The following is a 13217-nucleotide window of genomic DNA, read 5'->3' as shown; positions in this document are numbered from 1 at the left end:
TTTCAACTATATAAAAAATTTAAAGCCAATTAATTTCTTTCAACTTTGCGTTATTTTATTCGGCGATAAAAATGACAGCAATTTTTATTTGTCAATTGTATCTTAACAGCGAAATATCGCCAATGCGATCATTCTATTTGCGCAAATTCGATAAAAATCATTGAACAATCTTACATTCAGAGCATCCTTAAGAAAAAAATTTTTCCAATAGTTTTTTCTTTTTTTTTTTTCTTTTGTATAATAACAGTCACGTTCATCTATCTTTCTATTATATAATATAATTACGATAACTTTTTCCAAGATTAATTTATATTCAAACTAAATTATATTTCGAACTGTTCTTGTTGTGCAATGCGAGTTGTATAACCATTTGGAATATATATAACGCATGCGGGGTACATGAAAAATACATACCATAGATCGGAAAGAATCGGAAACAAGAGAAGAGGGAAATAGATTATAATAGATATTTTCGTGCAATGAATCGCTAATAATACTTGCACTAATATTCCACATTTCTCGCGGACGTAGCTGAACCCGTAAAAGTCAATGTGATGTATAAAACTTAAAACTTAACGCTTATGTGCCAGTTGGGCCTCTGCAAAAGTCGCACGGGAAACATTAGACCGTATAATGGATTGGATTACGTAATTTCATTGTTTTAGAAGAACGGATCTTGCGCGTTTCGCGGCATTATAAACTTGTAATACGAGAAAATTATGCAAATTTCGCAGCGACTTTATTAAATCAGATGGAATTGCCGAGTATGAATTGCCGAGTTTATATAGCACAAAATTTCGAAATATATGAGATTTTGAAAAAGGAAACGGAGCTGAAAAATTCAAGGCATCGATTTCATCTTTTGCGTTTTGCACGCACGTGCGTACATAAATATAAGTGTACCACTTGGCACCGAGCGCAAACGAGAGCCGTTATTCGCACGCATACGGGGTGTCCGGGAATTTTCTCGCATATTTCGAGTCGGCAACGAATCTCTCGTCTTTCCATCTTTATTATAATATTCAGTAATACGAAACTACTATAAATTATACGAATTGTAGATATGAGACGAGACGATTCTACGAAGCGTTTCAAATTGAAAGGAGGTCTAAGCTGCGAAATTACGCTTTCACGAGGTAGAAAGGGAAAAGCGGGAGGATAAGGGCGCTCTATGGAATCTCCGTGCGAAATGCACGGGGATTAAAGCAGAGGTTGTTCACCTCGAATATCCCAAAAGGCGACAAGGGGAAGGACGGGGATTGGTGGGAAGCTTTCTATGGGGATTTAATGGCTGGCGTCGCGACGCCGGATGAGGCGTCAAAGGGTCGGTGAAACGAGGATGAGCATCGGGTCCGGAAGGGCGCGGATGTCGTCTTCCCGGATCGAATCTGGCATTGAATCGTTCGGGGGATTATGAGAAAAGGGTGATTTCTTCGTTTGAGAGCGGTTAATAAAATTCGCAAAACCGTGCAACAATCGATGACAACGGAGCACGATGGTAAGTCAACACGGCTCTATCTACGATTGACTAATTTACAAATTTATTTAATAAAATCGTTTGGCTTTATTTTCGAATAGCATATTTATCTCAGCAGCTTTTTTTTCTCTCTCGATATCGCATGTGTTTCGGTAATTAATCTACTGAATTTTTATCAATTATTTAATAAATTATATTTGAAAATTATACTTTAATTTCTTTTCTAGAATTACTCTTTCAACTTTTCGATATTCAAATCTCTAGACGATCTAGAAATCGCGACAGAATTCGAGACTATCGACTTATCTATTTATGTGTCACATATCTTTATACGTGTACCATATACGTGCATTTTGTAGATAGATTACTATTTTAATTTTTTAAATATATTTTCTGTATTATATGACACAAAGTTAAAAAAATAGAATTCTGTCCGAAATTATATATATATATATAGAAAGAAAAATTAAAAAATATGACCGCGCGAAACAACCCATTGTTCATCCGTCCGAATTTCTCATCATGCATCGTGCTGAATCGTACAGCGGTGAAGGTAAGCAAGCGCGTGCGAATCTGGAAGGATGCTGGGATAGGCAAACGGAAATAGATCGTGGCAGCGGCGGGAACGTACTCCCACGGTCATTTGTATCGTCCTCGACCTGTTGCTGTTACGGTCGGACAAGAGTGTTGATTTTTTCTCTTTCTTTTCCCCGACGTACACGCGGACCGTTACCTCCGCGCGCGCGGCTCTCTTCCTCTCGCTTTCCCGCCATTATTACGATGAATCAAAAAAGAAAGACGCGAAGGAACGACGCGGGGCGCGGTGTGTAGTATGTGCCCGGGCGTAATAAATATTTTACACCCCCGTGGAATTTCTCGAGAACGCGCTTGTTTTCTCGTAGTACTTTATTCGTATCCTCGCGCGATATCCTCACCGCGACATAATATGTAAAATAGGATCGTACCGTTGTACGTCTCTGTTAGAGCATTGCCGTGAAAAAAAAAAAAAAAAACGGCGACAACTAAAACGAGAAGAAATATTGAGCTTTGTCCGCGAGACGTAATTGATGTGAAAAATTTGCGCAAATAATATATTTATTTATTCAGGTTCGATTCTAATTAAATTTACGAAATCTGTATTGGAAATCTAATAAATGGACAATTGAATACAAGAGAAAATATTAAATATCATTGATAATGTCTTTCGATAGCCCGCGTGGTTAGGCCGCTTGTCTTCATCTTGTCAAATAAATACCTAGGAATCGGAATAGCCATCATTTTATGACTCGAGAGTAAAGGAAATTTTCACGACTATAATTTTCATAATTATTGTATCTTTAATGATAAAATTTTGTCAACTTAGTACTTTATCCATTACGTGATTTCATCAACGAATGATTTGCATTTATCTCTATCTAACAAGCGATAACGCGAAAAGAAGATATACCTAAGTTAATAAAAATAAATGTTATATTCGTTGTTGATGAAATTGCACGCTATCTTTTAGACAATTTGATAAAACTTGCGGATTAATCGCGTTGAAACATCGCAACTACTGCAAACTTGGGTTCGCCGCAATGTGATTCCCGTGCGGATTGATATCCCGCGTTTGAACCTCTCGCCGTCCTCGTCTCTCCAAGCCCGTGCGCAACTTGGGTTCGCCGCAATCTTGCCACTATGATTATCGTAGCAAGTGGCCACACTATGGCACCGGCACGAGTGTCGACTCGATGCCGAGTAACGGGATCTGTAGTGATCAAGTAGGTCAAACGACTCGGTATCGTCGCTTTGTCTCTTCGACCGAGTACCTCAAGGTTCGAGGTGACATCGTGAACTTTAAACGAAGCACGTGTACGCGAGCTGACTAGGAATTCATTTTATTAACAGGCATGTAATACGAACGATGACCCTTTTTATACAATATATGTCTATATCCGAGAAACGAGAACGTGAATACGAGATGTAATAGCGGAATAAAGCGCGTGCGTTCCGAATTAAAAAGAACTCGTCGAACCAGCGGATGATCGTCGCAATCATCGATCGTAATACCGATCCTATATCGCTCTTTAATATAAAAAGTTAATTAATTATCAAATATCGATTAAATATATTCTTTCGCGTAAATTGCCATCAAATCTCCATCGCGATCTAAATTCCGCATCGAGGGACACGCAATGATGAAATTAATATTGTAGCTTGCTAACGTAGGTTTCGCAACAGCGACATCGGTTTTCCTTGGCTCGCGCAAAAATGTTTGCGAGTTAACGCGAATAGAAATTAGGATCGCGATAGGAATTCGTCGTAAGAAAAGCATCTATGTGGGAAAGACCCGGGAGTTTATACAGCCGGGAATTGTGGAGCGTCTAATGACGCTTTTTGTCGACAGCGAAACTGTAAACTCAAAGTGCAAAAATTACTCTCACACTGACCGATGCATTTACGAATCGAGGGCGTTCTTTATAATTTTATGAACGGGTCGCAAAAGGTCGTTAACTGAGACATGACCGGAAGGTAACGCGCGTCATGGCTGCCGATCGATAAAGTTCAGCGTTAGTTTTTCTCGTCGACGCGCGGTCTCGTTTCAATCTCGTTTCAATGAGAAAACCCAAGAAGATGGAATTAAATATCGGTTTTTCTCGACGGTGATAGTTAAAGCGGAAGGTATAATAATCGGCGACGCAAGAAACGTGGAATCAACGGTGTGTGTTACGATGCTCCGTTTATTCTACGCAAGACCATCATCTCCATCTCTTATCGAGAACACGAAGATAAATATTTTTGCCACGCGAAGATTAACCGTCCAAGCGGAAATGTAATTTAGCGTAGCGATGAACGCGTCGATATATCCGTTAGCGATTCAGTTAACGATCGGGTGGAAAAAGGGGGACTACGTCGACAAACATGAAATCTACGAGTGATCCAACAAACTGCGGCCCCGTTCGCTTTTTCCTCGTGTTTCGACGTTATTGCGGAGAACTTCTTATCGATTCTCAATTTCAGACGATAGCAGGTGTAAATACGTCTTCCTGTCGCCTACTTACTACGTCCGCAGAATTGTAATCAGCAGTTTTTTAAGGTCTCTCGACGAAAATAAATGCTAAAGAGATATATCTTAAATAGTCGTGCATTTGACACAGAAATCGACGGAAAATTTAGATATTTCAAATTCATATTCCGGAAAATCGTCGACATCTTGACACGCATTGCGCAAGGATTGGACGCGATTAACTAAGGTAACGGTATCTACACGAAGTAAAATCGTGCGTTCCGCATCGCGCTTTAAACTCTACTACATTAATGGTTCGCGTGTTCACAGTCCAATGATGATGTGCCTGGTAAAAAGATTTCGTCGCGTGGCCACCTATTCATCAATGACATACCTTTCTCACATGTTGCCGCCGACAATCGTTCGAGATGAAAATTGAAGGCGGGACGCGCGATAAATACCATGCTGCTTTAAAATGGATGCGTTGAAATGTTTGCTAAAGCAATAGATAAAACATTTATTTCTCTTTCTGAGAAAATAACACTTGAGCGATGAAAAATTATTAAAAATGTAGCTCTGCCAAATTTAATCGCCCCCCAAAATAATCTAATGGTCGCGCGTTACCTTCCGGTCATGTCTAAGTTAACGACCTTTTGCGGCCCGTTCATAAAATTATAAAGAACGCCCTCGATTCGTAAATGCATCGGTCAGTGTGAGAGTAATTTTTGCGCTTTGAGTTTACAGTTTCGCTGTCGACAAAAAGCGTCATTAGACGCTCCACAACTCCCGGCTGTATAAACCTCCCGAGTCTTTCCCACATAGATGCTTTTCTTACGACGAATTCCTATCGCGATCCTAATTTCTATTCGCGTTAACTCGCAAACATTTTTGCGCGAGCCAAGGAAAACCGATATCGCTGTTTCTTAAATTAAAGATAATTTAAAAGTGACTTGAAAAAAATAATTTGCTAAATTTAATCAAACTGGTTGAGTGTTGTTATTAAGAAATAATTATGTAAGTTATTGGCTGAAAATCGTTACCGTTACTTTCGTTCTCAGATGAGATTAGATTAAGAAAGAATGTATGCTATTTAAACTGGAAATATTGTTGAAATACTTGATTTATAATAAATTTATGATTTTAAATATAAAATCAATAGAAATTTATGCAAATTTGCGAGAGGTTTGATCGAATATTTAACAGTCACTAAATAGAAAGAAAAAGTTCTAATTAGAGTAATGATTTTTACCTAAAGAAATCCAAATTATTTAGATACGCGAGAAGATACGCAGAAATCATCCAGATGTAAAAAGTATCCTGTTAAATTCGCAGATACAATTATCGCGGATTGTCAAGCCGAGTATTTGCCTATATTTAACCGTATCTAATACTCAACAAGAGCTATAAATGCGATATATCAAGGGTTAACATGGAATCTTAACATCCGTGTCCTCGCGTACGACGATCGCCGCGATTCAATGATCGAAAGTGCCGGTTACTCGAGTAACGGTAGTTGGCGAAAGGAATGCTCCCCGCGTATCGGGAAGGATCAGCGTGTAGCCGGATAAACGACCAGGATTCCGAAATATACACTCGTCCGATTTCTTGTCTTTCGTACGGTTCTCTAGCAACGATCGATACTACCTATTCATCTCGAGCGTGACAATAATTCCGGCGCCGGCGGTGTTTCAACGCTTGAAAAGCCGGAAAATATCTTGTACCGCGACGTGTCGTTTCTCGAAAAATCGAGAAAAAAGAAAACCCTCCTCCGACAATATTGACGATCTGAAGATCCAAGTGACGCCAGTTTCGAATTTAATTCTCGGGAAGGAGACAGAATTGGTTCGACATTGGGAGGCGATTAACATCTCGGTCTCTCGACGTTTTCTCTCTCTCGGGCTCTCATCCGCGGAAAGAAACCATTCTGTTGTGCGGCGCCGATCGCGCGGGTGACCCTGATACGCGTCGCCTCGTAAATTATTCTTAGACTCCGATTTATACGCGCGGGCGCCTTTAACTATTCCCGGATTAACGGCTTGCGTCGTCCCTTGCCGCGCCTCGTTTCGTCCGATGATTTAATCGAAGTTCGCAAATTATCTCGCCGACTACGATGAACGTTTTAATACCGAACTTTACCTGTCTTTGCGTGGAATTCGAAGAATGTCTCGAAGCATTAATAAGCTCTCGCGAGCGAACGAACAAAATCGAGAAGATTAGAAGCAAAAAGATCGGTGAAAAAAAAATCAGGATTTTTTTTTTTCTTTTATTAACGATGTCTCTTTTGCGATAATTGCGCTCCAAATTGCTTTCTGTCTCACTGACTTTTTGGCATATTGTATAATAATAGTCTATCTGATATATAGTAGATCTAATTGTAAAATGATATCGATGAAAATCGCATTAAGCTCAATTAAATTAAATGTATCAAATTAAATGCATTAAATTACGTGTCAAACTAATAATGTAATTCCATTTCAATTATCTTGCTTCAGGTATACCCGTAACACTGTCGAAGCTCGCGAGTTTCTCGTCGTCGAGCAATAACACGCAACATACGTAAAACCATTAACTTTCTCGCGTCGATATTTCATTCTCGATATAACATTCTCGACAGTGAAGGGAAGGTGCGACATACATAATGCACATGGTATACGATACGCCAAAGTCTCAATCTCTCGCTGTGATTGTCATTTGTACAGAATCATACATATATACAGAATGGTCAGATATTTTGAAAACTCATCGGTAGCCTTCATACGATTATGTCATATTAAAGCGTCTAAAGAATGATTAGAATGCGAATTGCATATATCATATTATACGTACTGTATTTGCCAGACCAGCAGCTGCCGCAAATCAGACCGACTTTCCCGCCCATCTTCCTCGCGATAACGAGATGCGCAGCTATCAAAAGGACTTGGCTTCCTGCCGTGAATCTAATTAACGGCGTGACCGACGTATCGTCGCACCATATGCCCGTCATCGACACCAATCGTGTTCGTGCCAACGATCCTTGTCCGCCTACAATCGTTCGTATCCCGAGAATAAATCGTCGAGAACAAATATCGGTGACAAAGAGTAACCGTTGGTCCATGTATCGACGTAAACGGTCCAAGTCAACAAATTTCCTTCATCAAAATCATTCGCGCGACCGTTCGATCGATCGGTTACCGTCCCCACGAGACACGAAGTCGCGAAGCTTATCATTTTTGCAGATGTCTCTTTGACATTGACGAATAAAAATTTCGAGCACTATGTATATATTTTTATGTTTATAATATATTTTATTTTTATTAGTTAAACGAGTCTCTTTTTCTGTATATATATATTTATTCGATATTGAAATATATTCTCGAAATTCTATTTATTCGAAAGGATTCGAAAAGAGATTTCAAATATATCTTGTTCTTAGAAATAATTTTATAATTTAAGCGCGGATGAGAAAAATTTCAGAATAAAGATCGTGCATCGATTACTTCGAAAGCCGATACAATATAATTGACAGGTTTTATATCAATCGGTCCGTCAGCATAGACGATAAAGTAAACTTTGAAGTATCGAGCAATACGAGCTGTCACGAGTTTATCGGTTTATTAAATTACCAACGAATTAACCATTCGCCAGAAATGGCAACGCGTCGATCTATACACAGTTCGGGTTTTCCATTTCAAGTTTCTCTATATACCGTTTCGTTTATCGCTATCAACTCAATACACCGGTCTATTTCCATATAAATTTGATATCACTCCGAATCAAAGTTATAGAAATAAAAAATTTATGACATAGTAACATTGTTTTGATATTGAAACAAAAAACATACACATATAACGTTATTTCTTAATAAAAAAAAATCCTGATGAAAGGATGTATAGTAATATATACAACTTAAAAAAACTAGAAAGACTGAATGCACCCATGGATAATAATTTATTCACGAAATCAATTAAAATGTCGTATATTCTTAATTTTATTTTCATATTAATATTATTGAAATGTTTTTCCATTCCAAAAATACACGAGAATTTTATTGTCACCATTCTAGTATCAGATTTCAGAAATTTTACACCGACGCTTGTATACTTTAACTATAATGTTCGCGGCGTCACCCTATATTTTAAGATACCGCGAATACCATTTCGCGCCTGAGGTATTACGAGGATGCTCGCGATTCTTATTTTTCTTCGAGGACGCGTAAAAATTGTCCAGACGCTTCTTACATCACGTCGCGTGCACCGTCATCCTTAACGGAGCATCTTCCTTGAAATGTCACGGCCTCGAGTGAACTCTTTTAAGACGATCTGAAAACTGGTCGATTTTATATCCGCGACACTTCGCGAGCGGCTCTCGGCGAGAATTTTCGTCAAGCCGATCCACGAAACACGATGAATATTCTTTGCTACGCGTTTTTAAATTCTGACACAATATAATGTTGCCTACTTTGCGCAACAATTCTAAAAATACATACGTATGCGCGGATGTTTAGCAATATGCACAAAGTTCGTAACTGTCGTTCAATTAGAAGAGCGATGATTTCGATTAACCGATCAAATTATATTATTATTATACACGTATGTATATTTTTTATAAACGGTTATCCATACGAGCGTACGATCACGATCCGCGCACCGATCGATGCGGACTGACACGCGTTCGTTTCACGCCGCACGCGAACAGTCGCGTGGAGTCGCGTGGAACCGCGTGGAGCGCCACCGACTGACAGACTGACAGACTGAGTGACTCGCGGCTGCTATCATCTGGGCTCTGGACCGGACAATCCAGGCTGTCTGTCTCACCCCATTCGATTAAAAGATTCCCGCAACCGGCAATTGTTGCTTCGATGATCCGACGATCGAACGCGAAGGACGATATTTCGAACAAAAGTATGCGCGCATGTACAAGTTTTTTTTTTATTATTTTTTTTATTGCACAATCTTGTTTTTATTTATTTTTTTTTATTCTGAATTATATATAAATTAATATAACTTTATTTTCGTTATATTTTGTTATAGAGAAAAAAAAAGAATGTTTGTATAATTAATGTTAATTGAAGCAATGATTTTCCAAATGTGTGCTTTTGCGCTATTGTGTTATTTCATTTTTAATAATATAATTAAACATCGATAGCTCTGAAATTATATCAATAGATTGGAAATTGATAAGTATCGACACTGTTGGGACGTTGAATAGGTCGTCAGGAATTGTTCGTGAGAATACCGCGTAATATAATAAGTTCGTAATTATGTTCGTTAATTTCAGGGACTTTGTTAGGTTCTTTAATTAGTAGAAATGATACAAATCCGACAATGTAACAATATATTCTATAAAACTCTTAGATAAAAAACATATATAAAAACATGGATATTGAATGAGCGAAAGTATCTCGATATCTTAGCGAAATTGTGCATTCACGGTTATACGCTTCGTTAATGAAATATTCGCTATTTCAATTTCATGCTTCGCCAGCTTGATGCCTTTAATTAAATGTTTCCGATAACAATCTAGAGATTATCGCGGCATCTCTCAATGTGACATCGCCAGCTTGTCAAAAATAAAATGCTTTAAACGCCATGTGTGAGACTCTGTTAAAATTCGATATGACGCTGCTTTATTTCATTTGGCTGGATGCGCGATTATTTAATCAAGCTCATTATTCTCTCTTTCACATTTGATGATTTTTGTAACGAGCAATTAAATACATAATTATCACTAGCATTTTCCTTTCCGTATCTATCAATATGCATTTCTTCATTTTTATTCCCTCTATTCCATATTAAAATTACGAGTTTGAATTGACCATGTTTAATTTTCGTCTCGGATCATTTTTATCGATATACAATTACATTCTATTCAAATACACATTTCTTCGTGTAATGATTTAGATGAAAAATTCTCCGATAAAAAATGATTTGTGATTAATTTGAAATTATTTCTTCCTTATCGAAAATTTCATGATCATATTACGTACGTAAGAAGTGTTCTCTATAATTTTCACATGGATCGATTGCCCTTTTCGCGAGATAGTTTATTTTGCCAGCTTGAAATGTGATAAATGCATGAGCCCTCCATGCATGAACACGTTGCGGCTTACACGGACAATGAAAGTTTGATTTTTCACCAGAGGTCATTGGCAGCCAATCGATGAGGTAAACCGCATTATCAAAGTGCCAATCACAGACGCGTTGCGCCGACAAGAGAAGCTTTGGAACCTCAATTGTAAAAATATCCCATTTTCGCGTCTCTTTGACCTTTCGCGATGCGATGATATCAAGTATTATCAAAGTTAAATGTGATATGCTCAAGCATATTCTACAGGGATAAGAAAAGAAAATTTAATTAATTTTATAACATTTTATAACAAATTCCGATATTCTATGACACATAAAAAGAATGCTTTTCATCTATAAAATATTAGGCTTCTTTATAAATCAATTATTGTAATATCGAAAATTGAAATTTTACAGGTGAAATTATATAAGCGATTTCTACCTCATCTCGACAGATGAAATGAGATATATTGACAATTTGAATTAAACTATCCTTATTATCGCCATTACCACGATTGGCATCGGAAAATTTCAAACAACCTACACGATTAAATATACAGGTTGTAGTATCTCGAATAGAAGTTTCTCTCGTCTTTTTCGATCGGACGGACGTCAAATATAGCAATCTATCCGATATCGATCCGATATTATCCCCTTCAGGAATCAATTCTTTTGCGATTTCTCTCTCTCTCTCAATCGAAAATCCTTTTCTCTCCCTGTCTTTTTCCCTCTTTGGATTTTTATAATTCTTTGAAATCCGATGGACTTTAATTATGGAGTATCGCGCGGTATTCCCTCGTGTTCGCCACACAAAGGGGAAAAGGGAACAGTATCGGGGAAGAGAAAGACTAAAAAATTTCTCACGCGACGGCAGGCACATAATCGATCGGGCACAGTCAAGGGACCGCGGGAGAAGAGTTCTCCCTCGTCGATATTTAACGATCCCGCGAGGAATCATAGCAACGAACGGGCAAACCATAGATATCGCCCGCGGCTATATAGAACCTATCTGCTTCAAGAGCCCGCGTCATTCGCGTATGTTATTGAACCCGACATAAAGTGCAACGAACAAGTCGCCGACGATGACGATGTCGACGGTGCACTTATGGCGTCGTTGCCCTTCGCGTCGCGCGGACATAGTTACATACGATAATGCGTTCGCTGCGTCGAACAACGTTAGCGACGATGCAACGACTTTCCACCTGCCAATATACCGTGCAAAGTCGTTCCATTACCGAGGAAGCTGTTTCTGAATCGGCTACAAGTACTGTTCCGCTATCAAAGCGAGTGACGCGCGATTAATACGACGGTTGGAAAACATAAGGATCATCTCGAGAGCGACAGACGGCCGTCACTCAAGTGGCCCTTTAGCCGTTCCGTAAAGATAATATCACCTCCTCTCGAAGGAAAAAAAAATTAACTAGCGAACAAAGTTTTCTGAAGAAAATTAATTAGGGCGATTAGAGCGTTCTCGATTAATCGCCGGACGTGTCAATGTACGTGACCAAATGCGTTCAATCGCGTAAGTAACGAGATCGTGACTTCTTTACGCTCAAAGTTTTCCACAGGGAATAATAATAACGGATATAATTAATTATACTGTGATTACGTAAGTTTTACATCTTACATATTTTTTTCACGATAGATTCCATGAATAAAAAAAAAAAAAAACTTTACCTCTATCTCTCTCTGCGAGAAATTTTTCGAAATTTTAATCGAGACGAAGAAAAATGTGCATCGATTCTCTCTTAATGCTCCTAGCTTTTATTTAAACTAATTTTATTTATTTACGAAATATACTTTTACATCGTCAATTTAATCCTCGCTGTCAATAATATCTGCTCATCAGAAACGAATTCAAGTTTCTAGGATTGCTAAAGATAGTGGCTTGGGTATATCTCTATCTGCTTTTAACTTCATTTATTTTCAGTCGGATATCTTTTTGTACAATTTATATGTATAACGAGTTATATATGTACATATCTTAATAAATGCTTAAAGTACTATAATCGAATCTCTTAATTGAAATTGAATAAATTTCGGCAATTATTAATAATATCGTTGCTAATGGCAGTCACTGTATTTCGTAAAGACAGCTTTATTGATCTTTCGCTTGATCATGAGAGATATATTTAAAATAGGAGAGCTATTTAGAACTCTGTATTTTGACGACGATATATTCTAACAAATCGCCTAGACGGCCGAATTAAACGATATCACATATGACAATAATTTTGTCGATATCAATTTAAAAACATGGCGTACGAAATGATTCGTAATTTAGCTCTGATTGCACGCAGATTATAAAATGCGCGAAAATGAGATAAAGATGTAAATTTGAAACTACTCGAATGTGGGAATCAATAAAAGAATATTTAAAAAGGTTGTCTAGAATTTTTAACAAAGAAACGTTATCCTTATTATAATAATAATGTCACGATATGATTATACTTACATTACGAATTAATTAACTGGTATGACCTAAGAAATAAGAAGAAGAAGAGAAAAAAAAAATTAAATAGAAAACATAACCGTCTTGGATTACAACAATTTTTTCGATGCGATTGTGTGATGTAAATCTTAATGATAAATATATTTTAAGAATATACATGCACTCTCATACATAGACAACTACAGACACACAGTTGCAGTTTCACCATAATTTCATAATAGCATAAGTTTAGTATTTCATTGCTATTTATCTACAATA

General features: G+C 37.7%; 1 protein-coding gene across 1 annotated transcript in view; it reads right to left on the bottom strand.

The window, feature by feature from the left end:
• LOC138934867 (uncharacterized) overlaps positions 1-13217 on the bottom strand; it is a 108300-nt gene that overhangs the window by 23140 nt on the left and 71943 nt on the right.

This window comes from Polyergus mexicanus, unplaced genomic scaffold (genome assembly GCF_030449975.1).
Source record: "Polyergus mexicanus isolate NDT 795.1 unplaced genomic scaffold, iyPolMexi1.0 SCAF_7, whole genome shotgun sequence".
Lineage (NCBI taxonomy): Eukaryota > Metazoa > Arthropoda > Insecta > Hymenoptera > Formicidae > Polyergus > Polyergus mexicanus.
The sequence above is the reverse complement of the archived record's forward strand: the minus strand, read 5'-3'. Positions and strand labels throughout refer to the sequence as shown.